This window comes from Lutra lutra, chromosome 7 (genome assembly GCF_902655055.1).
Source record: "Lutra lutra chromosome 7, mLutLut1.2, whole genome shotgun sequence".
Taxonomy (NCBI): domain Eukaryota; kingdom Metazoa; phylum Chordata; class Mammalia; order Carnivora; family Mustelidae; genus Lutra; species Lutra lutra.
The window spans coordinates 110,506,756-110,534,734 of NC_062284.1; the positions used below are offsets into that span (position 1 = coordinate 110,506,756).

The 27,979-nt window shown below is 40.0% G+C and overlaps 2 long non-coding RNA genes across 2 annotated transcripts in view; one reads left to right on the forward strand and one right to left on the reverse strand.

Moving 5' to 3' along the window:
* LOC125104833 (uncharacterized) overlaps window positions 1-27,979 on the forward strand; it is a 58,468-nt gene that overhangs the window by 7,472 nt on the left and 23,017 nt on the right. The gene's annotated exons all lie outside the window — the stretch shown is intronic.
* LOC125104834 (uncharacterized) lies at window positions 1,015-9,785 on the reverse strand. The gene is made up of 3 exons (XR_007128742.1): window positions 9,610-9,785; window positions 9,011-9,128; window positions 1,015-1,047 (listed from the first exon to the last, which is right to left on the reverse strand). It is a non-coding gene; the product is annotated as an uncharacterized LOC125104834 (long non-coding RNA).

A 27,979-nucleotide genomic window follows, 5' to 3' on the forward strand; every position in this document is an offset into this window, starting at 1 on the left:
CTCTCTCTCTGCCTGCCTCTCTGCCTACTTGTGACCTCTGTCTGTCAAATAAATAAATAAAATCTTTAAAAAAAAAAGTAAAGAAAACGGGGTGCCTGGGTGGCTCGGTGGGTTAAGCCGCTGCCTTCGGCTCAGGTCATGATCTCATGGTCCTGGGATCGAGTCCCACATTGGGCTCTTTGCTCAGTGGGGAGCCTGCTTCCCCTCCTCTCTCTCTGCCTGCCTCTCTGCCTACTTGTGATCTCTGTCAAATAAATAAATAAAAAGCTTTTTTAAAAAAAAAAAGTAAAGAAAAAAAGAAATTTTAAAAAAAGAAAAAAATAAAAATCATAAATACTAAGTATAAGTGGGATAAATTATAACCTTTGTGCCCCAGCCCTGGGAGAAATCTCTGGGCAGAAAAAAACAATTCTACCTTCTTTTCCACATATTTGCCTTGCCGGCCTATTTGATCAGCTAAGATAAGGAAAAGCAAGAATTTCAAAGTTTTACTGTGTCTTTGAATAGACAGATGGCAGACTTAGGGTAGATGACTCTAACATGAAATGGGCACCACTGTGGTCATTTTTTATGCACAAGTAGGCATCTGGGCATGATTAGGAAACTGGAGGTTAAGAAATGAGGAATGGAAACCACTCTGCAAAAACAGTATAAATAACTACATCTGTTATGGCTAGGAACTTACATAAAATGTGTTTTATTTAGAAAATGTTTCTCCTTAATATGAAATGATTAATTCATTGAACAAATATCATTGCTCACATACTATATGCATGGTATATTTTAGGTACTGAAGATTTAATATTTTAAAAAGTCCCTGCCTTTATACGGCTTACTTTCTAAGTGGCAGACAAATATCTATAATTTATATTAAAATATATAATGTAATTTCAGGGGCGCCTGGGTGGCTCAGTGGGTTAAGCCGCTGCCTTCGGCTCGGGTCATGATCTCGGAGTCCTGGGATCGAGCCCCGCATCAGGCTCTCTGCTCAGCAGGGAGCCTGCTTCCTCCTCTCTCTCTGCCTGCCTCTCTGCCTGCTTGTGATCTCTCTGTCAAATAAATAAATAAAATCTTTAAAATATATATATATATATATAATGTAATTTCAGCTAATTCTAAGTGCTATGTAGGGTGGAATATTCAAATATGTAACTGGTATGGCCAGCTTATGATATTTGGTGTGGTTTTACATCCCCTTGTGTTCCCTTGTGTTTTCTCTCTTCTTTTCCTGCCTTACTTCCCTTTCCTGCTCACTCCAACTTCCTTGACGTTGAACTTCCCAATAAAGTGTTAGTTTATAAGCTTCCCCTCCCCACTCCCACCCACTCCAAGTGTGAATGTGGGCCAGCTTAGTGGCTGGTGTTAGGCCTTTCATTGCTGGATCCAGGGAAGGTCTGGGAGATGCATCAGGATCTGGGGCAACAGCTATCTGCTTTCCAACACAGAAGTAAAGTATTTTAATATTATAGCAATTGATGTAGCCATGATAATGTATATCCACGGAAAATCAGACATGCTCTTTGAAGAAAAATAGGGCAGGCTAAGAGGATAGGGTGATAGAATAATGCTGTGTTAACTCTATCCTTTCTGAGTATAGTGTCCTTGGGAGGTGTCTGTGTATGCACATGTGTGCACACACACACACACACACACACGTGGATATTTTATGTCTGTTGGATGACCAGAGAGCATGGGAGTTATCCCTTTACCACACAGTGATGGAGAGATTCAGTGGGACAGGAACTAGGAATGCCAAAGCCAACCTTACACTCTTCTGATGAAGCCTCCTTTGTGTTGTTCTGGACTGAATAATTCATACTTTAGGATATTTGTTACAATGCATTATTGTTTCCTATAGATCGAACTAGTGGAATAGAGACAGATACAAATCCTAGTGCAAGACAAAAGCCTTGTGTAGGGGGTTGTTTTCTGTGTGTGTTTAAAGGGGAGCAGAGTTTGCTAAAATGATATTCTAGGAAGCTCAGGAACACCCTTGTTTCTGAGCTTGATCTCTGCCCACTTAATCATGTGTCCTCTGAGGTCTTGAATGAATTGTATCCTCACTTTATTTTCTTTTTTTAAAGATTTTATTTATTTATTTGACAGACAGAGATTACAAGTAGGCAGAGAAGCAGGCAGAGAGAGAGAGAGGAGGAAACAGGCTCCCTGTTGGGCAGATAGCCCGATGCAGGGCTGGATCCCAGGACTCTGGGATCATGACCTGAGCGAACAGCAGAGGCTTTAACCCACTGAGCCATCTGGGCGCCCCTACTCACTTTATTTTCAACCTTTTCCTCATTTCTGTCTTTTCCTTCTTCCTACAAATGTGTAAGTGTCTTTTGTTCTATGAGTCCTGTGACTCTGACTACCCATTGATTTACTCCATTTTGTTTTTTGATTTTTTTTTAAAAAGATTTTATTTATTTATTTGACAGAGAGAGATCACAAGTAGGCAGGCAGGCAGAGAGAGAGAGAGGGGGGAGGAACAGGCTCCCCGAGCAGAGGGCCCAATGTGGGACTCGATCTCAGGACCCTGAGATCATGACCTGAGCTGAAGGCAGAGGCTTAACCCACTGTCACCCGGGCGCCCTTGATTTTTTTTTTTTTTTTAAGATTTTATTTATTTGACACAGGGAGAGAGAGAGATCACAAGTAGGCAGAGAGGCAGGCAGAGAGCGCGGGGAAGCAGGCTCCCCGCTGAGCAGAGAGCCTGATGCTGGGCGCAATCCCAGGATCCTGAGATCATGACCTGAGCCAAAGGCAGAGGCTTAACCCAGCTCAACCCACTGAGCCACCCAGTCGCCCCTCCATTTTTTAAAAATATTTATTTATTTATTTATTTGTAGATTTCATTCATTCATTTGAGAAACAGAGAGAGAGAGCACAAGCAGGGAGACAGAGAGAGGAAGAATCAGGCTCCCCGCTGAGCTGGGAGCCCAACGTGGGGCTCGATCCCAGGACCTGGAGATCATGACCTGAGCTGAAGACAGACACTTAACCATCTGAGCCACTCAGGAGGTGTCCCTGTTTTTATTTATTTTTTTAAGTAATCTCTTCATCTAACATGGGGTTTGAGCTCACAACCCCAAGATCAAGAGTCGCACACTCTACCAACTGAGCCAGCCAGGGGCCCCTGATTTACTCCATTGTCTATAATACTTTCTATACTGCGTCCATTCCATCTCGCTTCACCTTCAGTCAGCTGCGATATAGCTTTACTCTCTAGGCTTCCACAAAAAAACCTTTCTCTCGCAGGTCACCAATCAATTGCCAAATCCAAGGGCTTTCTGTCTGAGAGGACCTACCTACAATTTGAAAATGTTGACTCCCCATCATGTGAAACAATTCGTCCTTTGGTTATCTTTCATTGCAGTCCCTTTTCGGTCCCTTTCTCACCTTCTAAGTGTAAATGTCACCAAAATTCCAGGCAGGATTTTCTCCGCCTTCTGTGTTCCCTTTCTCCCTGGCTGCACTGTCTGAAAAGCCTAAAAAAGCCTAAAGCCACACTAAAAGCCTTAACATAATTTTTTACCTCAACCGTCTTCATCCGGTCACACACTGATAGTATCTGGAGGGAAAAACCACATCATTTTCATGCACCCTTGCTTTCTCCACTGCTACTATCCTTAGTCTTTCATTATAGTTTGCTTGGACTTTCAGTAGCTTTAAACCAACTTTGCCTCCATTTTCTTCCTCCATCAGCCTCTTCTCTATAAAGTCACCAGTGTTTTATCTTTTAAAAAGACAGAGCAAATCCTTAACTCTCCTACTTAAACCTTCAGTGTACTTTTGGTTTTAAAAGGTGGAGTAACACAAGTTTCTCTCTGTTTCCTCCCATTTTTTTTTCCTTCCTTCCTTCCTTCCTTTTCGTGATTCCTTCATTAGTTCCTTTGTTCTTTAAGTAGGCTCCTTGCCCAGCGGGGAGCCAAGTGTGGGGCTTGACCCTGAGATTAAGACCTAAGCAGAGATCAAATATCAGTGTCACTTAACAATCTAAGCCACCCATGCACCCCTCCTTCCATCTTCAAACAAGATTGTTAAGGAATGAAAAAAAGTTATTAATCCTAAAGGACCAAGCAAACAAGAGAGAAGAAAAGAGATTTTACTCGATTTATAGAAGATGAAAATTGAATGGAATAGTGATACTTGATTTAGCAGGGTGGAGGAACTAACAGTTTAAGGAACAAAAATCAGACGTGTTAATGAAAAACAAGACAGTTAACTCTGAAGAATCCCTGAGAGACTCAGTACTTGTAGATACCAAATTCACAATATGGCATTAGACCTAACACCAAAAGTCTGTCATTGGAATACCAGTTCCCCTTTCCCATCCCATTGATCCTCACCCCTATAAATGAACAGACAGCCAAAGATTCCAGACATTGGAGGAAAACCTCCAAGGAAAACCAAATAGGGCCTGGAGAAAATAGGACCATGTAGGGAAAACTTTAAAACTTTAAAATAATTTTTCTCAGGGCACCTGGGTGGCTCAGTGGGTTACGCCTCAGGTCATGATCTCAGGGTCCTGGAATCAAGCCCCACATCGGGCTCTCTGCTGAGTGAGGAGCCTGCTTCCCCTTCTCTCTCTGTCTGCCTCTTTGCCTACTTGTGATCTCTCTCTCTCTCTGTCATATAAATAGGAATCTTTAAAAAAATTAAAATAATTTTTCTCAGGGCACCTGGGTGGCTCAGTTGATAAAGCCTTCATCTCAGGTCATGTTCCCAGAGTCCTGGGATAGGGCCCCACATGGGGCACCCTGCTCAGTGGAGAGTCTGCTTCTCCCTCTTTTTCTGATGCTCCCACTGCTTGTGCTCTCTCACTCTCTTACGCTCTCACTTGATCTCAAATAAATAAGAACAAAATCTTTTAAAAAGTAAGGTAAAATAAAATAATCTTTTTAAAATATTGATTTATTAGAGAAAGAGTGCATGAGTGAGCTGTGAGCATGAGCAGGGAGGAGGGGCAGAGTGAGAGGGAGAATCCTTAGAGCCGACCCCTACTGAGCATGGAGCCCAACATGCGGATGTTAGGCTCCATCTCACCATCTTGAGTTCATGACCTGAGCCAAAATCAAGAGTTGGTCTCTCAACCAACCTGAGCCACCCAGGTGCCCAAAATAATTTCTATTATACTGATAAGGAGTTTGCTTCCATAGAAAAATAACAGATGATGTTACATGTAATTATGTATGTAATTATATGTAATATCTAACTACACATATCAGTTATAAGAAAGAGTTTGATATACATTATACATAGATATACATTATATATATGTGTGTGTGTGTAAAAGATATATACAACTACAGGTCTATATTAGGTATGTGTTATATATGTATATAAAGTATGTTTTTAGTTAACAAGAAAGTGCTCTTGGAAATGAAAGAATTCTCACAGAAAGTAGAATAAAGGGACACCTGGGAGTAGAATAAAGGGACACCTGGGAGGCTCAGTTCGTAAAGCATCTACCTTCAGCTCAGGTCATGATCCTGGAGTCTGGGGATCGAGCCCTGCATCAGGCTCCCTGATCAGCGGGGAGTCTGCTTTCCTCTTTTCCTCTGCCCCTCCCCCCTCCCCTCCTCTCACTCACTCTCTTTCAAATAAATAAATAAATCTTTTTTTTAAAAAGGTAGGATAAAAGCAAAAGGAAAAGAGAAGAAAAAAAACATTTCTATTCAGTTTTTAATTTTAATTCCAGTATAGTTAACATAGTGTTATATTAGTTTCAGGTGTATAATATAGTGATTCATTGCTTCCATACATCACCTGGTGTTCATTACAAATGTGCTCCTTAATCCCCATCACTTATTTCACCCATCCCTCCACCTACCACCCATCTGGTAACCATCAGTTTGTTCTCTATAGTTAAGAGTCTGTTTTTTGGTTTGTCTCTTTTTTCTCCTTTGTTCATTTGTTTTGTTTCTTAAATGCCGTATATGAATAAAATCATATGGTATGTGTCTTCAGAAGAAAAAAATTTTGAAGAACTTATAAGGTTCAGTTAATATGAGGTACAGAAAGAGAAAAGAAAGAAAATGGAAGACCGGCATCTATCAAAGAAATAATTCAAAAACATGTCCTAGAATAGAAGGACATGAGTCTTTATTATGTCTCCCAAAGAGTGAATGAGAACACACAACTAAGGTATGTTATTGTAGGGGCACCTGGGTGGCTCAGTCAGTTAAGTGTCCAACTCTTGATCTCAGCTCAGGTCTTAATCTCGGGGTCAGGAATTCAAGCCCGGTGTTGATTTAAAAAAAAAAAAGAAGAAGAAGAAGAAGTATGTTATTGTAAAATGTCAGTATCCTAGGCCTACAGAGAAGATCTAAAGAGCATTCATGATAGTGTGGGGGAGGGAGTGGCAAGACCTTGGCAGAATGAACTCCTCCACCAGGGTGGGAAGTCAGTATCTAAAATCAATTTTTAAATAACCTTTAATGGGCTCCTGTGTGGCTCAGTTGGTTAAACATTTGACTTCCGCTCAGGTCCTAGGATCAACCCCCATATGGGGCTCCCTGCTCAGTGGAGAGACTGTTTCTCCTTCTGCCCTTCATCCCACTCATGCTCTCTGTCTTGTACTCTCTCTTGCTCTGAAATAAATTTTAAAATCTTAAAAATAAAATAGCCCTTAAGAGCATTGTTTAGAAATACGGCTGTAGAGGTGCCTCAGTGGCTCGGTTATTGGGTGTCTTCGGCCTCAGGTCATGAGCCCAGGGTCCTCATGGGATCGAGCCTCACATTGGGCTCCCTGCTTGGCAGGAGGCCTGCTTCTCCCTCTCCCACTCCCCCTGCTTGTGTTCCCTTTCTGGCTGTGTCTCTCTGTCAAATAAATAAAATCTTTAAAAAAATAAATGGCTGTAAATTTGGGTAAACATCTAAGTGTTTAGGATAGTTGCCTGTAAATAGGACTGGGAGTAGAGCACTCCTACTGTTAGAATCGTGATCCTTTTAGTATGTCTTTTTTAAAACTGTAGACTTTTTTTGTGTGTGTGTGGTAAGCCCTATGCCCGATACAAGGCTTTGAACTCATGACGTTGAGATCAAGAACGGCATGCTGGGGCACGTGGGTGGTTCAGTTGGTTAAGTGTCTGCCTTCAACTCAGGTTATGATCTCAGGGTCCTGGGATCGAGCCCCACATCAGGGAACCTGCTTCTCACTCTCCCTCTGCTCTTCCCTTCCTCTCTCAATCTGACAAATAAATAAATAAAAATAAATAAAATAAATTTTTAAATTTTAAAAATAAATAAAATCTTAAAAAAAAAAAAAAGAGTTCTGTGCTCTATTGATTGAGCCAGCCAGGTGCCCCTTAAAGTGTAGACTTCAACTGCTTTGCAAAATAATAAGTAGTATTAACAAATACCTTGCTAGCTTCCTGTTCCCTTTTGCCTGCAAATAAGCCTTTCATCTCCAGAGTCTGGTCTCTAAAATCGGGCTGCCTCCTGCCTTCCGATCTCATTTATCATCCCTCTCTCCCCAGCCTCACACAATTTGCATTCCAATCACTTATTCCTTCCAGAACATCGATTGAGCACCTACTGTGAGCTAGTGGATGTAGAAAGGTCTAATGAATGGTCTAATGGCAGAAACAGATGCATAAAAAATAAGCACTTCCGTGCATTTGATGATTCGATAAAAGTATGGACAATGGTTTATTCTGTGGGAATCCCAAAGAAAGAGCAACATGTTGCCCGAGTTTGTCTCTTACTCAGAGCTCCATGCCCTTGATAATGGTGATTTGTGTTTTGGAATTTTTTGTGGCCATACAAAAGGATAACATGAAACTTTCTATTACTTGTCCTATCCTGTCCTTCCTCCCACAAAGGCTTTTCTTTCTTGCTCACCAATCACTTTGTCCATTGTGCTCTGATTCTTTTTTACTCAGCAAGCATTATAAGATAATTAAGAACTCCAGCTGTGGAGTGGAGAAGACTCTGGCACGTAATACGTGATAGGGCAGGCTACATATCTGGTTAGTGTCCAGTTGCTTCATTTGTTAGATGGAAGGTAAGTCTGCTCATAGAATAGGGTTGTTTTGAGTATTATGTGGGATAATTCATTTTAAATGCATGGAACGTAGTGTTTATTATGGTCATATCAGTCTCCCTGTTGGATACAATCCTGAGGAGGACAAGGATTGTGTTTGCTTCAACTTTTTATCACTGATATCTCGTTCAGAGCTTGACAGCAGCCAGGCCCCCATTTGCTATGATAATATAGGAAGAAAGAAAAGCAGATTTAATGGAGACTGTGGGACCGGAACTCGTATTAAAGGAAGGATAACATCTAGTCTGTCTTGGATAACATCACCCAGATGGGCGTGGCCAGTGCAAAAAGTCCATTATTGAGAAAGAGTATGTGGGAGCCACTGAGGCAATCAGCTTGCTTATAGAGAGGGTGTGTGTTGGGTTAGTGGGAGATAAGTTTGGTATGTGGGATGAAGTTGTGAGCATGAACAGGGGCAGAGTTATTTAGACCTGAGATGGTAAACAGGGACTCAGAGACTCTCTTAAGCAAGAATAATGCTACAATGCCAAATCTTAAGGAAGGTTAGTGTGTGAGTCAGAGGGAATGCAAGACTCCCTCCCACACTCTCCACACCTGATGAGTCACCACGGTTGGTATGGAACTACATGAAAAGCATGCATCTGAGTTCCAGCAGCGAAGGAAAAATCAGAGACAAGTCTGGCTACCTGAGCAGCAGGGTCAAGCAAAGATACATTTGAAAAGGAGAGAAGATTTAGAAGAAAACTGGGAGAGCAACATTCTTTTTTTTTTTTTTTTAAGATTTTATTTATTTGATAGAGATCACAAGTAGACGGAGAGGCAGGCAGAGAGGGGGGGGGGGAAGCAGGCTCCCCGCCGGGCAGAGATCCAGATGTGGGGCTTGATCCCAGGACCCTGGGATCATGACCCGAGCCGAAGGCAGAAGCTTTAACCCACTGAGCCACCCAGGTGTCCCGCAACATTCATTTTTGAACTCAGCAAATACTTACTGAAAAAAATACTTACTGAGCTTCTGTTACATGCAGAGCATTGCTGAGTACTGTGATGAATGCAAAGAGTGCTGTGTCTTCTGGTAGAGGCAGTAATACAGGTGCACAGATCTCCACGTGTAGGAAGGAACATGCTAATGGCAGGAGGGAGAGAGCAGATGAATAGAGCACTTTATTTTACTTACTTATTTTTAAAGATTTTATGTATTTATTTGAGAGAGAGAGAACCAGCAGGGGACAAGTGAGAGAAGCAAGCTCCCTGCCGAGCTGGGAGCCTGATGCCGGGCTGGATCCCAGGACCCCGGGACTATGGTGGCTGCCCCAAGAATGAGCATTTTAGACCAGTAATTCTCAAATGTTTTGTTCTCAGGACCCCGCTACACTCTTAAAAATTATTCAGGACCCCAAAGGGCTTTTGTTTATATGTCTGTCAATAGTTATGTATTTGAAATTAAAAATTTAAAATATTTACCTCTTTTTAAGTAACAATTTAAACCCATTACATGTTAACATAAGTAACATTTTATGAAAAGTATATTCAAAAATAGGTGGTAAGAGAGTTGCTCTGTTTCACATATTTGTAAATCTCCTTAATGTCTGGCATATAGCAGATACCTGGATTCTAATAGGTGCCTCTGCCATTGATACAATCGTGACATGTTCTTCAGTTTGAGTATTTGAAGAAAATCTGGCCTCCTACAGATATGGAGTAGGAAAACAGAGGAATTCTCAGATTCCTTGACTGGGTCTTAGAGATCCTCAGGGGTCCTCAGTCCGTATTTTCAGAGTCCTTTTTCTAGATAGTAATCAGTTATTTAACCTTCCAGTTAGGAGCCGTTTTTAGGTGACTACCCCATTTCCAACATCAATGAGGGCTAACAGAAAGTGAGTGAAACTTGTTGGATATAAAAAAAATAATATACCCCCCGCCCAAAGATACACGTGAAAAGAAAATTGCCCTTCAACTCCCATCCCAACCACCCAGATTCCCATGCAGGAGGCAACCAACATACCGATTTTTTTTTTTTTTTTTTTGTCTTTCCCACCAGAAATATTCTTTTTTTTTTTTTTAAAGATTTTATTTACTTATTTGTCAGAAAGAGAGAATAGAGCTGCAGTGAGAGGGAGAAGTAGGCTCTCTGGAGCCAGACACAAGACTCAATCCCAGGACCCTAAGATCATGACCTGAGCCAAAGGCAGATGCTTAACCGACTAAGCCACCCAGGCATCCCTCACCAGAACTACTCTTTGCCTAGATCAGATAAAATGTGACATACAATGGCCAGTTAACAATATACCTTGGAGATTTGTTCATATATACATACAAAGCATATATTATCTTATATTACTGCTTATTGTGGATATGGTATTATTACAATGCTGTAAAAACTCTTGCTTATGCATCTTTATGCACATACACCAGTATATCTTTTGCATAAATTATTAGAAACAGAATTGTTGGGTCAAAGAGATGTGCATTTTACATTTTGACAGTTACTGCCAAATTTGACCACCATAAAATATTTATTTCTCCAATTTTATGCACCCCAATGTATTATGAAATTATTTTAGCTTTGTCATCCAGTGAGTGAAAAAGTGCTGTGGTGCCTGGGTGACTCAGTGGGTTACGTGTCTGCCTTCAGCTCAGTTCATGATCCCTAGGTCCTAGGATAGAGCCCTGCATTGGGCTCCCTGCTCAGTGGGGAGTCTGCTTCTCTCTCTTCCTCTGTGTGCGGGCGCGCTCTCTCTCTCTCTGTCGCTCAAATAATTATGATTTTTTAAGATTTTATGTATTTATTTTTTAAAAAGTGGAAAAGTTCTATTGCATTATAGTTTTGATTGGCATTTCTACTAGATGCTTTTCATTTCAGTGTGTTAAGCTGTTTCTTTTTCTTTTTTTTTTTAAGATTTTATTTATTATTTATTTGACAGACAGATTACAAGTAGGCCAAGAGGCAGGCAGAGAGGGAGGAAGGGAAGCAGGCTCACTGCCAAGCAGGGAACCTGAAGCGGGGCTCAATCCCAGGACTCTGGGATCATGACCTGAGCCGAAGGCAGAGGCTTTAACCCACTGAGCCACCCAGGTGCCCCTCTTGCTTATTTTTCTACTGGAACATTGGTTTTACTTATTTGTAGAAACTTTATATATAAAGGCAGTGCTGGAAATGGGGTATTCTGGCAAGCTTGAAGATACATTGTAGAAGACAGGCTAATATGGGGCAGGGTGTCCAGATAAGGAATACACAGAAAGGGCAGGTAAAAGGATGTTAAAGACCATTTCTATTTGACATGTTTTATAGGCCTGTGGTTCATAGGTATTGCTTACTGGTGTGGTTATCTCCAAGCTGGAGTTTGCAGGGTAAGGCATTGAGATTCAGGAATAAAATATTAGAACTTAGGGGTGCCCGTGATCCCTGGAATCAAGTCCTGCATCAGGCTCCCTGCTCCACCGGGAGCCTGCTTCTCCCTCTGCCTCTGCCTCTCTCTCTCTGTCTCTCATGAAAACATAAATTTAAAAAAATCCTTAAAATGCTAGAAGTGATATTTAAATTTATTTTTTACCTACAAACAAGAAATTAGTTTTTACTAATATTTAATATATGGAATGCCACTTGCATCTTTACTCGGTCTGAAGGTCCGATGGTCACATAAGGTGGAGTGGGTATCCAGGAACAAGAAGAAGAATTCAGGTGTCACTCATCTGTGTTTGCTCCTTTTTAGCACATTGCAATGCATTGTACAATGGTAAAGAAAAATATCTACCTATTATATTATCTAGTGTTAACTACACTAACGTCACAAAAGGGGTATTTGGTGTCTTGCCAGAATTCTCTTTCCTGGTCATTGCACCCATTCCCCATATGCTGTTGATTCTTGGCTGCTAACAGCTCATAGCTGTACCCTTCCACGTGAGAGAATTGCCTGAAATGAAAGGGGCGACCTAATCAGAGAGGTTAGACACTACCATCCCCCTTCCATCCACACCCCAGACAACCTGTTAGCTGATGACTGAATGTAAGGCCTGCTTCCTTTCCTCAGGATGAGATGACGTCCTGGCAACATCCATACTCCAGAGCTCCTTGTGGGATGACTGAGGATAAACTTCATCTGGAACCCACATCTATGGCTAGCCCTTCCTCCTACCCTGTTTTTTTCTTACTGCCTTACAGGTTTCTTCTTAACATCACTCTCTCAAAAAAAAAAAAAAAAAAAAAAAGTAACTGGAATCCTCATCTCAGACTCTGCTTCTTAGGAAACTGGCGAAGACAATAAGCATATAATTTTAAAACAGTCACACAAAGACAAAAGTGGAAAAGATCAGTAATAAAAGCAAAATTGGGGCACCTGGGTGGCTCAGTTAAGCGTCTGTCTGCCTTCGGCTCAGGTCATGATCCTAGGGTCCTGGTTTGAGCTCTGTGTCCTTTCTGGCTCCCTGCTCGGCGAGGAGTCTGCTTTCTCCCTCGTCTTCTGCCCTCTGCCCCTCTCCGCACTTGTGCACATGAGTGTTTCTTTCTCCAAATAAGTAAAACCTTTAAAAATAATTAATTAAAAAAAATAAAAGCATAAGCAACAACAAAATAGATTTTTCTTCTAGTACGGTCTATTCTTAGCCAAAATATGTGATAAAAATGGCAGCTTAATGGGATCGAACAAGAAGTCAGCTAAAAGAATTAGCAACTACAAAGACTATTTGAAATATGGGCTTCTATTCACTTTTCTAGGAAGTGAATCTTGCCTTAGTGACTAAAATGCTTTGAGATATTATCTAATAAATAAAACACTGTTAGCAAGATATTTAAAAATCTATGCGTCCAGAATGTGAAGCTAAATCCCAGCAATCTTTTTAGTGACGTTTAAAATTATGGGACATGTGGGGTGCCTGGGTGGTTCAGTTGGTTAAGCATCTGACTCTTTTTTTTTTTTTTTAAAGATTTTATTTATTTGTCAGAGAGAGAGGGAGAGAGAGCAAGCACAGGCAGACAGAATGGCAGGCAGAGGCAGAGGGAGAAGCAGGCTCCTGCTGAGCAAGGAGCCCGATGCGGGACTCGATCCCAGGACGCTGGAATCATGACCTGAGCAGAAGGCAGCTGCTTAACCAACTGAGCCACCCAGGTGTCCCAGCATCTGACTCTTGATTAAAGGCTCAGGTCTTTATCTCAGGGTCATGAGTTCAAGCCCCACATTCTGCTCCACTCTGGGCATGAAGCCTCCTTAAAAAATAAAATAAAAAAATAAAATTGTGTGACATGCAACACTTTATACAATTTCACATTAAATTAAGTGATAAATGTTTAGAATTCTAAGATATCTTCTGAGGTTTCTTAACAATGAGAGACAAAACAAAAATAACATTAAAAAGAAACCAATTTACCACAACACTTACATACTATTCCTTCTTGCCACAGTTAAAATAGCTAAAATAATTTAAAGAATTTATAAAAAGAGACAACTAACACTCATTCTTTTAGGTAACATACACTAAAAAGAATATGCATAGAAAATATGGTGGAGAATTGAAGAAACAAGGAAACAAGCGTTAGAACAAATTATGCAGTGTGGAAAATTCCTATTAATTTGGATGAAAATAAAAGTGTTTCTAGTATGTCTCAGTATATGCTATTTGTTAAATTCAGGGTCAATAATGAAATACAGGAAGCACTGTTTTCTTAAGCCATTGAAAGAAAAATATCCTAGAGAGAGTATGTTTTTAATAATAAATGACTTCTTTAATAAAAATTTTTATGGGAAAATAAAACTAATTTTTTAAAAGATTTTATTTATTAGAAAGAGAGAGAGAGAGAGAGCACTAATGGAGGGGAGAGGGGAAGAGGGAGAAAAAAACTCTCCACTGAGCAGGGAGCCCCATGCAGAGCTTGATCCCAATGATCTGAACTGTAGGCAGATGCTTAACTGACTGAGCCACCAAGGGGCCCCCAAAACTGATTTTTTTAGTTGGGCAACTGACTTCACTAGAATAAATCAATTTTCTGGAATATGGTTACAGTGCTAATAACACATATGAAATTAAATCACTGGATACATCATTAGCAAGATATAATAACAAGAAAGTTGGAGCCAGACCATACAAATTTCTACAGGATATCATCAATCTAGTATTTTATTTTTTAATTTAATTTTATTTTATTTTTTTATTTTTATTTATTTGTCAGAGAGAGGAGCGAGAGTGAGCACAGGCAGATAGAGTGGCAGGCAGAGGCAGAGGGAGAAGCAGGCTCCCTGCCAAGCAAGGAGCCCGATGTGGGACTCAATCCCAGGATACCGGGATCATGACCCGAGCTGAAGGCAGCTGCTTAACCAACTGAGCCACCCAGGCGTCCCTCAATCTAGTATTTTAATAAAACAAGACTTTAAAATTTTACTGCAACCCTTCATAATACTTTCTAATTATATAGAATGAGAATAAAAAATTTGTATTTTTTATAAAGAGGGAGAGGTTCACTGATTTTCCTGTGGCAAAATAGTTAATAGAGTTGTCAAAGTGAAGAGAAATTACACGTTTTCTTTGTACCAAAAGGAAAGGGTTTTAAATTTCCTGTGTTTCTTGTGCTGACAAGGGACTTTCTGTAAAATGCAGTGTTGGGAAATATTTTGGGGAACAGAAAAAAGGAGCAGTTGATCTGATTATTTCAGGTAACAGTGATCTTTTAAGAATGAATGGAAAGTAATTTCTTATCAAAAGCATGTATAATTTGAAAATACGTGCTTGGAAATATTTCTGTTGTGTGATTTTTTTTTTAAAGATTTTATTTATCCATTTGACAGAGATCACAAGTAGGTAGAGAGGCAGGCAGAGAGAGGGAGAGGAGGAAGCAGACTCCCCACAGAGCAGAGAGCCCGATGTGGGGCTCGATCCCAGGACCCCGGGATCATGACCTAAGCCGAAGGCAGAAGCTTTAACCCACTGAGCCACCCAGGCGCCCCTGTTGTGTGATTTTATTTCTGAAAATGACAGTTTTCACCCATAAAACTTCAAGTACACTGAAATTTAGAAATGATTGTCAAACTTTTTTGAAACTTTTCTAAATGAAGAGTTACAGTAGATTTTTTAATCTATTTGTTAGATTTAAAAAAATGCAGCATCTTCTGGTTGACATTAGAGAAGGTGGGTATTTCTAGTGGAATTTCACAGGAATCTCCATAGTTAAGATATAAGATAGAATAAATGAGTATCCTTTTTTTTGTACTCATTCCCTTTGGATCTTACTACCTTTTTGAGGTATGTTTTTCATCTATAATAACATTAACACCAAGAAATAAAATAAACTGGGCGCCTGGATGGCTCAGTGGGTTGAGCCGCTGCCTTCGGCTCAGGTCATGATCTCAGGGTCCTGGGATCGAGTCCCGCGTCGGGCTCTCTGCTCAGCAGGGAGCCTGCTTCCCTCTCTCTCTCTCTCTCTCTGCCTGCCTCTCTGTCTACTTGTGATCTCTCTCTGTCAAATAAATAAATAAAATCTTTAAAAAAAAAAAAAAGTAAAATAAATTGAATGTAAACTCACACTCACAAGTATCTTCATATCCAAGATATTAAACCAAGATTTTCAAAAGTAATGAAATTTTCTTTATTAATATATTTTGTTAGAGCAAAATATTTGAGAAACATTAATAAGTAAAAATTATTTTAAAGATCTCATTCTTTAAAAATCTTTATTCTGTGTGTATTTTATAATATGAAGAACATTGCCATATTACATATAATTTATTAAAGACTGAGAATGGACACTTATGCATTTTTTTTAAAGATTTTATTTATTTATTTGACAGAGAGAGACACAGCGAGAGAGGGAACACAAGCAGGAAGAGTGGGAGAGAGAGAAGCAAGCTTCCCATGGAGCAGGGAACCTGATGCGGGGCTCAATCCCAGGACTCTGGGATCATGACCTGAGCTGAAGGCAGATGCTTAATGACTGAGCTACCCAGGCTCCCCACTTATACATTTTTTATGGTCCACGTACAGTCCACAAAGTTTAATGAATAGTAAGTACTGCATTGAAGAATGCTTCTTATTCTTAAATCAAACTCTCCAAGCTGATACAATTATTTTAATTAAATTCTAAAATAGGTGAAAATTCAAGATGTAAGAATGAAAACATAATTTTCAGGTGTTTTCCTGGCCAAACAGTCTGAAATTATACATGGAGTAATGAGTGTGTGGAACTCAAACATCCTTTCTGTAATGGGAGAATTACTTTTTTTTTTTTTTTTTAAGATTTATTTTTTTGAGAGAGTGATAGAGCATGTGCATGCAAGCAGAAAGAGGCAGAGGGAGAAGGAGAGAGAGAATCCTCAAGCGGACTCCCTGCTGTGTGGGGAGCCTGATGCAGGGCTCAATCCCAGGACCCTGAGATTGCAACCTGAGCCAGATCAAGAGCTGAACTCTTAACCAACTGAGCCACCCAGGCATTGCTGTGATGGGAGAGTTCTATCAACAGAGCAAACATACTGCATGCTGCATGGTGGATTGGGATCTGCCTTACTTGTTGATTATAGAGAGCTAAAAGAAACAGGCCATTTAAGGGCTGTGGCCTTTCACATGTTAATTCTACTCAGTACAGAAAGGTGATTTAATAAATGTCATAGTCTCACCATTTCATCAAGTAGCTAGATCACTCTTGCATTTGCAGAGGTAGAGAGAAGTCCGCAGCATCTCCCCTAAAATTTTCTTCCCAAAGAATGGAAGCTTTCGCAGACATTCTTTCTTACCTTATTGGCTGGGGCAAAAATGTATAAGAATGAAAGAATGAGTTCCCTTAAAAACAGTCAAAAAATTCTAAAGGCAGCTGATTACAAATTTAATACTCTAAGATCAGTAGCTTTCCCATAAATTAGAAAGACCCAGTTAGAACATAAAATGAATAAAAGATCCCATATACTATTTAAAAAATTATATACTCAGGGACAAACCAAAGAAATATGTCAGGCCTGTGTGAAGCCAGCTGGAGGACACTGAAGATGATTTGAGTATATTTTCCAGAGTCAGCTCACTGGTCATTCAGGGGGACTGCTCAGATCCCCAGGATTATATCAGATCACTTAATGTAAATCCACCATGGACCCATGTATTTATCCCTTAAAGCTTGGCAATTTATGTTTATAGGTGCAATTATTTGCTTAATCTTTACTTTGCAGTCTGAATTTCATAACAGCTTTAGAAACAGATACATTACCTTAGTTACATTTACATAACTCCAGTGTCTTGTATAATTCCTGGTGTAACAGGCATTCAGTAAAAGTTTTTTGAGTGAGTGAGTGATGAGTGATCAACATGGAAAGATATACATTGTGTTTAGTAAGAAAGCAGTTGTAGGGCGCCTGGGTGGCTCAGTGGGTTAAGCCGCTGCCTTCGGCTCAGGTCATGATCTCGGAGTCCTGGGATCGAGTCCCGCATCGGGCTCTCTGCTCAGCGGGGAGCCTGCTTCCTCCTGTCTCTCTGCCTGCCTCTCTGCCTGCCTCTCTGCCTGCTTGTGATCTCTCTCTGTCAAATAAATAAATAAAATCTTTAAAAAAAAATAAAATAAAAAAATTAAAAAAAAAAAGAAAGAAAGAAAGCAGTTGTAAAAATACTGTGCTATGCAAACTACACATTGAATATAATAACAATCAATATTGGCAGCATTATTTTTTGGAACCTGACAGTTAGTAGTTCATCTAGATTCTGGAGAAGGATGATGGTGATAGTTGCACAAAATGTGAGTGTGCAACAAAGCTGTACACTTAAAAATGGTTAAAATGGCACATTTTATGTATATTTTGCCACCAAAAAAAAAATCCCATCTAGAAATATGAGAAGAGATGGAAAAAAATCTTTTTAATTAATTTATTTATTTACTCTTAAAGATTTATTTAGAGAGAGAGCATGCACAAGCAGGATGAGGAGCAGAGAGAGAGAGAGAGAATCTCAAGCAGGCTTCACGCCCAGTGTGGACCCAAAGTGGGGCTCTATCTCAGGACACTTAGTTCGTGACCTGAGCCAAAAACTAAGAGTCAGGGACGCCTGGGTGGCTCAGTTGGTTGGACGACTGCCTTCGGCTCAGGTCATGATCCCGGGGTCCCGGGATCGAGTCCCACATCGGGCTCCCAGCTCCATGGGGCGTCTGCTTCTCCCTCTGACCATCTCCTCGCTCATGCTCTCTCTCACTGTCTCTCTCTCAAATAAATAAATAAAATCTTTAAAAAAAAACAAAACAAGAGTCAGACACTCAACTGACTGAGCCACCCAGGCGATCTGGGAAAAATTTTTTTAAAGAAGAACATTAGTAGAGGATTGATTTAGTCTTCCTAGAAATTAAAACTTATTGTAAAGGCGCAGTACTTGAAACACTTGCAATCAGATAAACAAATCAATGAATCTAAGTGAAGACTACAGAAAAAGACTACTCTCTGTATGGGAATTTAGTACAGATAAAGATGACATTTCACAATGAACACAAAGGTTATTCAACATTAGTTTTGGGAAAGTAGGATAGCCAACACAAAGAAATCAACAATTCCACTTTGAATTCATGTATAAAATGTATATACAAAGATGGTCACTATATCACTATTTTTAACAACCTAGCGATATCGGGGCCCCTGGGTGGCTCAGTCTTAAGTTAAGCATCTGCCTTTGGCTCAGGTCATAATCCCAGGGTCCTGGGAATGAGGCCCCGAATCAGGCTCCCTGCACAGTGAGATGCCTCTCCTCCTCCCTCTCCCACTCCCCCTGCTTGTGTTCCCTCTCTCGCTGTGTGTCAGATGAATAAATAAAATCTTCTAAAAAAAATAGCCATATCTTGGGGCGCCTGGGTGGCTCAGTGGGTTAAAGCCTCTGCCTTCGGCTCAGGTCATGATCCCAGAGTCCTGGGATCAAGCCCCACATCGGGCTCTCTGCTCAGCAGGGAGCCTGCTTCCTCCTCTCTCTCTCTCTGCCTGCCTCTCTGCCTACTTGTGATCTCTGTCTGTCAAATAAATAAATAAAATCTTTAAAAAAAAAAAGAATACAATAATGGGTATTAAAATTAAGTAGATCCTTATCACACACATTTTTAAATGAAGAAAATTGTACAGAACCATATATAGCTCATTTTTAAATTGTAAAAGGATATATATGCTAGTGTATACATTTTATTTAGTTTTTAAAAGTTGGGTTTTTGTTATTATTGTTGTTGTTTGTTTGTCTGTTTGAGACAGAGAGAATGCAGGCATGTTTCTAAAGCTATTATGAAATTCAGAAGGCAATACAGGGGAGGGGCAAAGGAAGAAGGACAAGTGGACTTCCTACTGGGTGCAGAGCCTGACGCAGGGCTGGATCCCAGGACGCTGAGATCAAGACCTGAGCTGAAATCAACAAGAGTCAGCTCGCTTAACCAACTGAGCCACCCAGGCACCCCTGAACTTTTTAAATATATTCACTGGGAGCACCTGAGTGACTCACTCAGTCGGTTAAGCGGTTTGACTCTTGATTTCAGCTCAGGTCTTGATCTCAGGTTTGTGAGATTGAGGCCCACGTCAGGGCTAGGGTCAGGGCTAGGCACTGAACACAGCCTGTTTAAGATTCTTCCTCTCAATAACAACAAAAAAATTCTCCCTTTCCCTCTGGCCCTCCCCCTCTTGCACTCACTTAAGCGTGCGCACTCTCTCTCTCTCTCTCTAAAACAAATTTGAAAAATTAAAAACATTTTCATCAAAAAGTTTTTTTTAAATACTCAACTGATTTTTTTTTTTAAAGATTTTATTTATTTATTTGACAGAGAGATCACAAGCAGGCAGAGAGGCAGGTAGAGAGAGAGGAGGAAGCAGGCTCCCCGCTGAGCAGAGAGCCTGATACGGGGCTCGATCCCAGGACCCTGAGATCATGACCCGAGCCGAAGGCAGAGGCTTAACCCACTGAGCCACCCAGGCGCCCCTACTCAAGTGATTTTTAAGAAGCTAATTAAATGGTTCATCTCAAAGAATTCTGGCGAATTTTGTTTAACTGACATTTAGCTATAAATCAATACACTTTGAAGTACAGATAATATAAAAATGTTCAAATTACTGATGATCAGTTTAGGACTTCTCAGGACAGTGAAAGTAGGTTGTTAATGTTACTTCCTGATTTTGTAAACCTCCAATATATTGTTTGGAATAGCTGCAAAGGAAGAGAGAAGTTCTTTCTTTGGAAAAAACAACTACTATTTTACTCTTATGTGGTTACACACATTACTAGATTTTCAAAATAGCACAAATTTTGATTCTAGTGAGAATACACTCTTCATAAGATAAAAATATTCAGACTATCCTAGAAACACCATAAACAAAAATAGAACTAAATCTTTTTAAATGCCAACCTGTATCATCAGAATTTGTATTGAGAACTTATTTGAGACGTTTATATATTGTGAACCTTGAAAAAGGTAGCATATGTAGGTTAAGGTTTCACCGATATTACTAATGATATATTTGCAATGTATATAATGTTGGAAATTCCTATCACTGCATTAGTCATGCTCTTTTTTGAACATGGTAGAGAGGAAGATCTGTGCAGGTCTGGGAATGATTAATTTCCAATCTGGTAATACATAGTAGCCTTTTATACTTTGAACTGACTTATTAATTAATTACAAAGTCTTCATCCTCTTGTTATTGATTTGTTTTAGACCTAGAAAAGTGTTCCCTACATCTCCTCAGTCCTTAATCAGATGAGATTTCTTTATTGGAGTCTTAAGCTTCAGTTACATGAGAGATGCATTTTTTTCCAATTGTTTTATTGTTTTGTAATTATTAGGGTACTGATTTGTGGGATTTTTTTTTCCTGCAATACAAATGTCCTCAAAGTGAAGTATTTTTTTTTATGTTTTATTTATTTATTTGAGAGAGACCAAAAGCAAGAGAGGTCACAGAGAGAGAGGGAGAAGCAGACTCGCCGCTGAGCAGAGAGCCAGATGTGGGGCTCGATTCTAGGACCCTAAGATCATGACCTGAATGCAGACACTCAACCAGCTGAGCCACCCAGGAGCCCCTGAAATGAAGTTCAGGACTTTCAAGTTCAGGACTTTCTGCTTGTATAGCAGAAAATAAAATGCTGATTTGAAATATCTGGATAAATTTAGGGAGAAGTCAAAAACTTCAGTTTGTTCAGTTTACTCTAGAAAAAACTGAAGTTATTAAATATACGTTATTGAATGCATTAGAGGTAGGTTTATATGAACTTTTGTAAACATCCTTCCTTTCTCTTTTCTTTTAAACCTAACTATGATTTATAAGGATTATTATTTTTGAGGCAAGAGAAATTATTTTATATTTATGGTATTTCAATAAAATAATGTCAATTTAGAGCGCCTAGCTGGCTCAGTTGGTTAAGCGTCTGTCTTCCCCTCAGCTCATGATCCTGTGGTCCTAGGATGGAGCCCACATCGGGTTCCCTGCTCAGTGGGAGCCTACTTCTTCCTCAGCCCCTCCCCCTGCTTGGGCCTCTCTCTCTCTCTCTCTCTCTCCCTCAAATAAATAAAATCTTAAAAAAAAAATACTGTCAAATTAAATATTGATAAATGAAGGTAATTTGAAGCAGTAGTTTATGCTGTTGCATGATTATTAGTAAACATTAGTGATACGTGATTTTTGTTGTACTAATTGGAATGAATTGGATGTACTAATTGAAATGAAATGAATTGTTATTGATTTGTTTTCAGTTCAGAAAGAGTTCAGAAAGTTCAGAAAGAGAAAGATGTCACTCTTAAGGTTGTTATAAACAGTGCCTAGAAACTGATGGTGCAGGTATCTATTGAACCCACAGTAGAATTTTTATTATAAATCTTGATCACTAATGGGGATTTTCTTTTTTTTTTTTAAGATTTTAAAAATTTATTTCAGAGTGTGAGCAGGGAGAGGGACAGAGGGAGGCACCCCTTTCAGCATTTGTTTTTTTTTTTAAATAGAAGATCGAAAATGCCTGTTAATGGGGCGCCTGGGTGGCTCAGTGGGTTGAGCATCTAACTCTTGGTTTCAGCTCAGTTCATGATCTCAGGGTTGTGAGACTGAGCCATGAGTCGAGCTCTGCCCAGGGCATGAAGCCTGCTTGGGATTCTCTCTGTGCCACCGCCCCTTCTCTTTCTTTCTCTGTCCTTCTCTGAAACAAAACAAAACACTGAAAAATAAATGTTCTTACTAGTTTTACAAATATGAACCACAAAATTATAGCTCTAAATTGTGAGGTTCTTCTATCTTAGACCTTCTTTCCTGGCATACATGGTGTTTGTAGGTGTGACATTGCCATAAAAGCCTCATGCCCATAGCACACAGACTGACCAGTGAAGTAACCAGGACTGGTGGAAATAACCAAATCACAGTCAACAGAGAAAAGTAAGAAAGCCTTGCATAGTGAGCACGGGTTCAGCTGAGTCAGCCCTATGACGTGTAAAGACTGGCTAGATAATCGGTTTTCTGACACTAGGTTGATATCATATGAGGAAGCCAGATTTTAATTACTTTAGGTAAAGACCTTAGATAATCACAAGACTGAAAGGGAGAACTTGGCAAGAGAAGCATGCTTTTTTAGATGGCGGGATCTTCATAAGGGATCTATTTTGAAATGCAGTATAATGTTTAATAGAGCTGTAATAGATGTACAAATAAATTGTTGTAAAAGGGAAGAATTTTTGTAGGACATGTAAATGGGTAGTGAATCAAAAATTGAAAATTGTTCCTCACAGATGAATGTGTCAAAAATTACTGTATGGAGTTCTGGTGTATCAGGAATTGGCTCAGGGTGCCTAAGACTTCTGAGCTCAAGCCATGGGGAGTTAGGGAAAGGGCATTGGAGAGAGGAAGTTCTCTTACTTGTGGGGATTGCTGCCCCTCCCACCCCCGCCCCAGAGTAATCTTATTTCCTCCAGCTCAGAGCTTGCTTGTTTTTTTTCTCCAATGCTTCTTCTTTTTTTTTTTTTTAAAGATTTTATTTATTTATTTGTCAGAGAGAGAGGGAGAGAGAGCAAGCACAGGCAGACAGAATGGCAGGCAGAGGCAGAGGGAGAAGCAGGCTTCCTGATGGGCAAGGAGCCCGATGTGGGACTCGATCCCAGGACGCTGGGATCATGACCTGAGCCGAAGGCAGCTGCTTAACCAACTGAGCCACCCAGGTGTCCCGTCTCCAATGCTTCTTAATAGACCACAGCTGGTCAAAAGACCACAGTACCCTTAAAAGACTTAGTTGGCTCTAACCCCTTGAAAGAGTTTGGCAGGACAGAGTCTAGGTCAGGCCCACCAAGTGGATTAGTAACTTAGTAACTGTGTGGCTTCTTTAATGAGAAAGTGCTGTTACAATGCAGTAATTGGAGTGTGCATCCAAATCACCTGGTGGGCTTGTTAAGCAAATTGTTGGGTCCTGGTCCTCAAGTTTTGAATTCACAAAGCCTGAGATGGGAGCTAGGAATTTGCCTTTCCACCTGGTTCCCAGCTGCTGCTGCTGCTGCTGCTGGTCAGGAGACTGCGCGTTGAGAATCACAGCTTCGGGGAGTTGAGCTGATCCCCTTGATGTGGTTCCCTAATGTTTTCTCCTTGTTTGACAAATATAAAAGCTTACTTTATTGCTTATGATCAGGTGCTACAAAGTCATTTGATGGATATTGTTAGCTTTAGGTTTTACATTCTTACTGATTCAGATACAGTCTAATGTTAAGATTTAATGTAGACTTTTTAAAACTGTATGTAATATAATCAGTTCTAGCATGGAGTCTCCACCAATTTCACAAATCTGTAAACCCCAGAAATGTATTTACTGCCTCATTTCCCAGTTCCTTTTCTCCATTTAAAATAAATCATTTAACCAATTATTAAATTTTGACTACTGACCCTCCCACATAACACTATTAAAATTTCTTTTGTAAAGGTAAACAAGACATCCATGGCTTTTTTTCCTGCCATCATCCTGAATCCTTCTAGTAGCGTTAGACACTGTCGACCTCTTTGTTCTTCTGGGAACTCTCTGCTCCTTTTCAGTCTAGATTTTAGTGTTTCTTGCGTTGGTATCTTCTACCTCCTCTCTCTTTTGCCATTGGTAGACAGCATTGACTACAGCATTCTGTTAAAAAAGCAAACCATAGCCCCAGAGTGGTGTCACTTAGACCGGGCTTAATACCCAGTCTAACTGCAGTTTGAATCTCCCCCAGAAATGTGGCCTTAACTGGGCAGTCAGGAAATTTTTCTTTATATCAGCACCAATTGAGTCTGTCATCTGGGTCCTCTCCATTCCCCAAAGAAAGATGAAGTAATCTGTGTTAGACAGTTTGCTTTTTCCCTTAGCAAGCAGCCCCTCCGAAAAAATCCTTTCTTTTGCTAATCAATTTCTTGCCACCTCCCCCGACCTTGATCTATAAAAACCTATTTAGTACAACTTCTGGAGGGCCTCTCTATGTGCTAGATGGAGTGCTGCCCAATTCATGAATTGTTTAATAAAGCCAATTAGATCTTCAAACTTACTTGGTTGAATCTTGTTATTTATCAACTCCTATCAACAGAACTTTTTTTTTTTTTAAGATTTTATTTGGTAGAGAGAGAGGGAGAGAGACTGAGAAAGCAGGGGTAGGGGTAAGGGCAGAGGGAGAAGCAGACTCCCTGCTGAGCAGGGAGCCTGAGGCGGGCTCAATCCCAGGATCCGAGGATCCTGAGATCATGATCCAGGATTATGATCAAGCCTCTGAAGACAGAGGCTTAACTGACTGAGCCACCCAGGCGCCCCCTATCGACAGAATTTAAATAATTCTTCACATAGCCCTTCAGCAAAATATAGTTGATTGGTGTTTGTCTTTGAGATGAAACATGTGTTGTGAAGATTGCTCCAGAAGCAATTATATCTATTTCCATGGTTTTAGATTTCACTGGATCAAACATGGCCTGGAACCCACTACTTCTAAACATTCAGTTAAACGAGACAATTACTTTTTTAAAAGATTTTATTTTAAAGATTTTATTTATTTATTTGACAGACAGAGATCACAAGTAGGCAGAGAGGTAGGCAGAGAGAGGGGAAGGGAAGCGGGCTCCCCTCTGAGCAGATTCCGATGCGGGGCTTGATCCCAGGCCCTGGGATTATGACCTGAGTAAAAGGCAGAGGCTTTAACCCACCGAGCCACCCAGGCACCCTAATTACTTTTTTTATTTTTTAACTTTTTTTTTTAAAAGATTTTATATATGTATTTGACAGAGAGATCACAAGTAGGCAGAGAAGCAGGGAGAGGGTGGGGGGGGGGGGGAGCAGGCTCCCTGCTGAGCAGAGAGCCCGATGTGAGGCTCGATCCCAGGACCCTGGGATCATGACCTGAGCCGAAGGCAGAGGCTGAACCCCCTGAGCCACCCAGGGTCCCTGCAATTACTTTTCTTTTTAAGACCATTTTGGGATGCTAGGGGGAAAAGAGTAAGGACTACAAGAACTTACTGGCCATGAAGAACAATAGCAGCAGATCTATTGTTTAATTCTTATTTAACCTATTGTTTAATTCTTGCTATTATTTTTCTTAAAATGGATCATACTTTTTTAGTATAGCAAGTTTTTAAATATAAAAATGTTAAAAAGGAAAAAATTAATGTAAATAGCAATAAACATTTAAAATGATAGTTGTACAATGTTCAGCATAGTACTTTTTAACATTCTTGTATAAATTGCTATAGATATATAAGGCAGGGAACCAAGAGAGATGATTAAGACCATGAGATGAAGAAAGATCAAACTTAAGATTATTTGTAGAGGTAATTTTAAAAGTCCTGTTCTGTCTTCCCTGGGTTAAACATCAGCCTTTATCTCAGGTCATGATCCCAGGGTCGTGTATCCAGCCCTGCATTTTTTCAATGTATTATAGAATTACTGAGCTCTTTGGTGTCTACTGTTTCCCCCTACTTTTATTTTTTAATGAAGAACTATTTAGGGTGATTACAATTCAGAACTATTTGGAGAATAAGTTTAATTAGGTAGTACTTCAAAGTCGCTTTAAACCTTGCCATTCAAACCAATGTTATGACCCGTGTAAAGCAATTAACTCATTGTTTCTTTTTTGAGACACTTAACTTTTTAAAGGGGTGTATGCAAACTTTTTGTGGACAAAACAAGATATGCTCCCTCAACTCTATTTCCTTAATGGAAATGGATTAAAAGTTGTGGTTTTTTCCTTTAAATTTTAGTAGTACACACAATAGAAATATTTCCTTTGTTTTTACTTGGTCTAATACAGTTTAATTTTAATGTTGAAAGGGATCTTAGAGAATATCAAGTCTGACCTCTTCATTTTATATGTGAGGCAATTGTCTCATAGAAGACAGAGCTAGTGCCTAAAGGTATAGCAAATTAGAGTCAAAGTCCAAAATAAAAACAAAACTTCTGGTCTCCTGATTTCTTCATCTGTAACATACTGGCTTGAGTGTGTTGCTTTTATTCCACATACCTGTTTTATCACTGTGTTTTAGAATAGACACAGAATGGGAACATGAAAGTCCATTCCAGTTTCGTACTAGCGTCTTCACACAAGAGTGGAATTCATACACAACAGTTTTCACAAGAATGGACAAAAGAGTTCTCTGTAAAGTGTCAGAGTCAGGATTTGAGCAAAACTGCTGCTTGCAAGACCCAAATATGAAATGAGCTTTAGGAGACATTAACATATCATGACGTGGAATGCATTAAAGTCCCCCAAAACAGAAGTCTATAATCTTTCCTTTCTACTTATAAAACCATCTCATGGAACAGTCAGCCAAGTTTCTTTGGAATGAGAATTTCAGGTGAATGACGTATATGGAATACCTGTACTTAGAGAGCTGCAAAAATTAGTCACATGTTGGAGGGTTAACTGTAAGGTAAATACGTCTTTTTAAAGTAAGTCACACATACCCTTAATGATAAGAGTCTTCTTGAACAACAGTGTTGAATCAGGAAAATTAGGTGGTCATAGGTGTAGTGGGGATTACCTCATACATGGGGAACATTTTGGTGTCTGCGATTCTACTAGCAAACACGCTTTCTACACTCACCTTTCACAATCTTCATGTCTCAAGCAGTTGGGGTTAGTCATTTGTGTGGTAGGTTCTGACCTCAATCCGTAGAAGAAATGTTACAGTCTTAGTATGGTGGGATAAGAAATAAGTTGAAAAACAGCAACATTATTCCCAGAACATGGCTGGAAATCCCAGAGTGAGTCACCTGGGCGGGCAGTTCTCACTATAGAACACACAAAGGCTGCTTATAGCTGGTCTGCAGCCTCTTCCTTGTCCTCATGACCCATTTCTTCATGGTCTGTTAGCAGGTTTCTGGGTATAACAGTTTTACATCCCCATAGTATAAGGATACTATAGTATATAGGCTCTCTGTCTCTCTCTGACAAATAAATAAAATCTTTTTTTAAAAGAAAAGAAAAGAAAAGGAAAAACAGGGCATTGTAGGGGCCACTTGGTGGCTCAGTTGGTTAAGCAACTGTCCTCAGCTCAGGTCATGTCCTGCAGTCCTGGGATTGATTCCCACATGGGGCTCCCTAGTCAGCAGGGAGTCTGCTTCTCCCTCTGACCCTCTCCCCTCTCATGCTCTCTCTCTCACTCTCATTCTCTCTCAAATATATAAATAAAATTTAAAAAAAACAGGGCATTATAATAATTACAGGCAAAACATTTCAAGAATCTAAATTTTTTTTTAAAGATTTTATTTATTTATTTGTCAGAGAGAGAGATTGAAAGAAAGCAGGCAGAGTGGCAGGCAAAGTCAGAGAGAGAAGCAGGCTCCCTGCCAAGCAAGGACCCCGAGGCAGAACTCCATCCCAGCACCCTGTGATCATGACCTGAGCCGAAGGCAGCGGCTTAGCCAACTGAGCCACCCAGGCCTCCCGAGAATCTAAATGATCCTTTAAATATTTGCATGAACAGTGAGAAAATTCCTAGGAGATAAGTTGGTAGCATTTATTTACAACCTGAACTTTTAAACAGCTAAACCTTTTACAGGTAGGCTATTATGTAATTTTTAACTTTTTTTAGATCA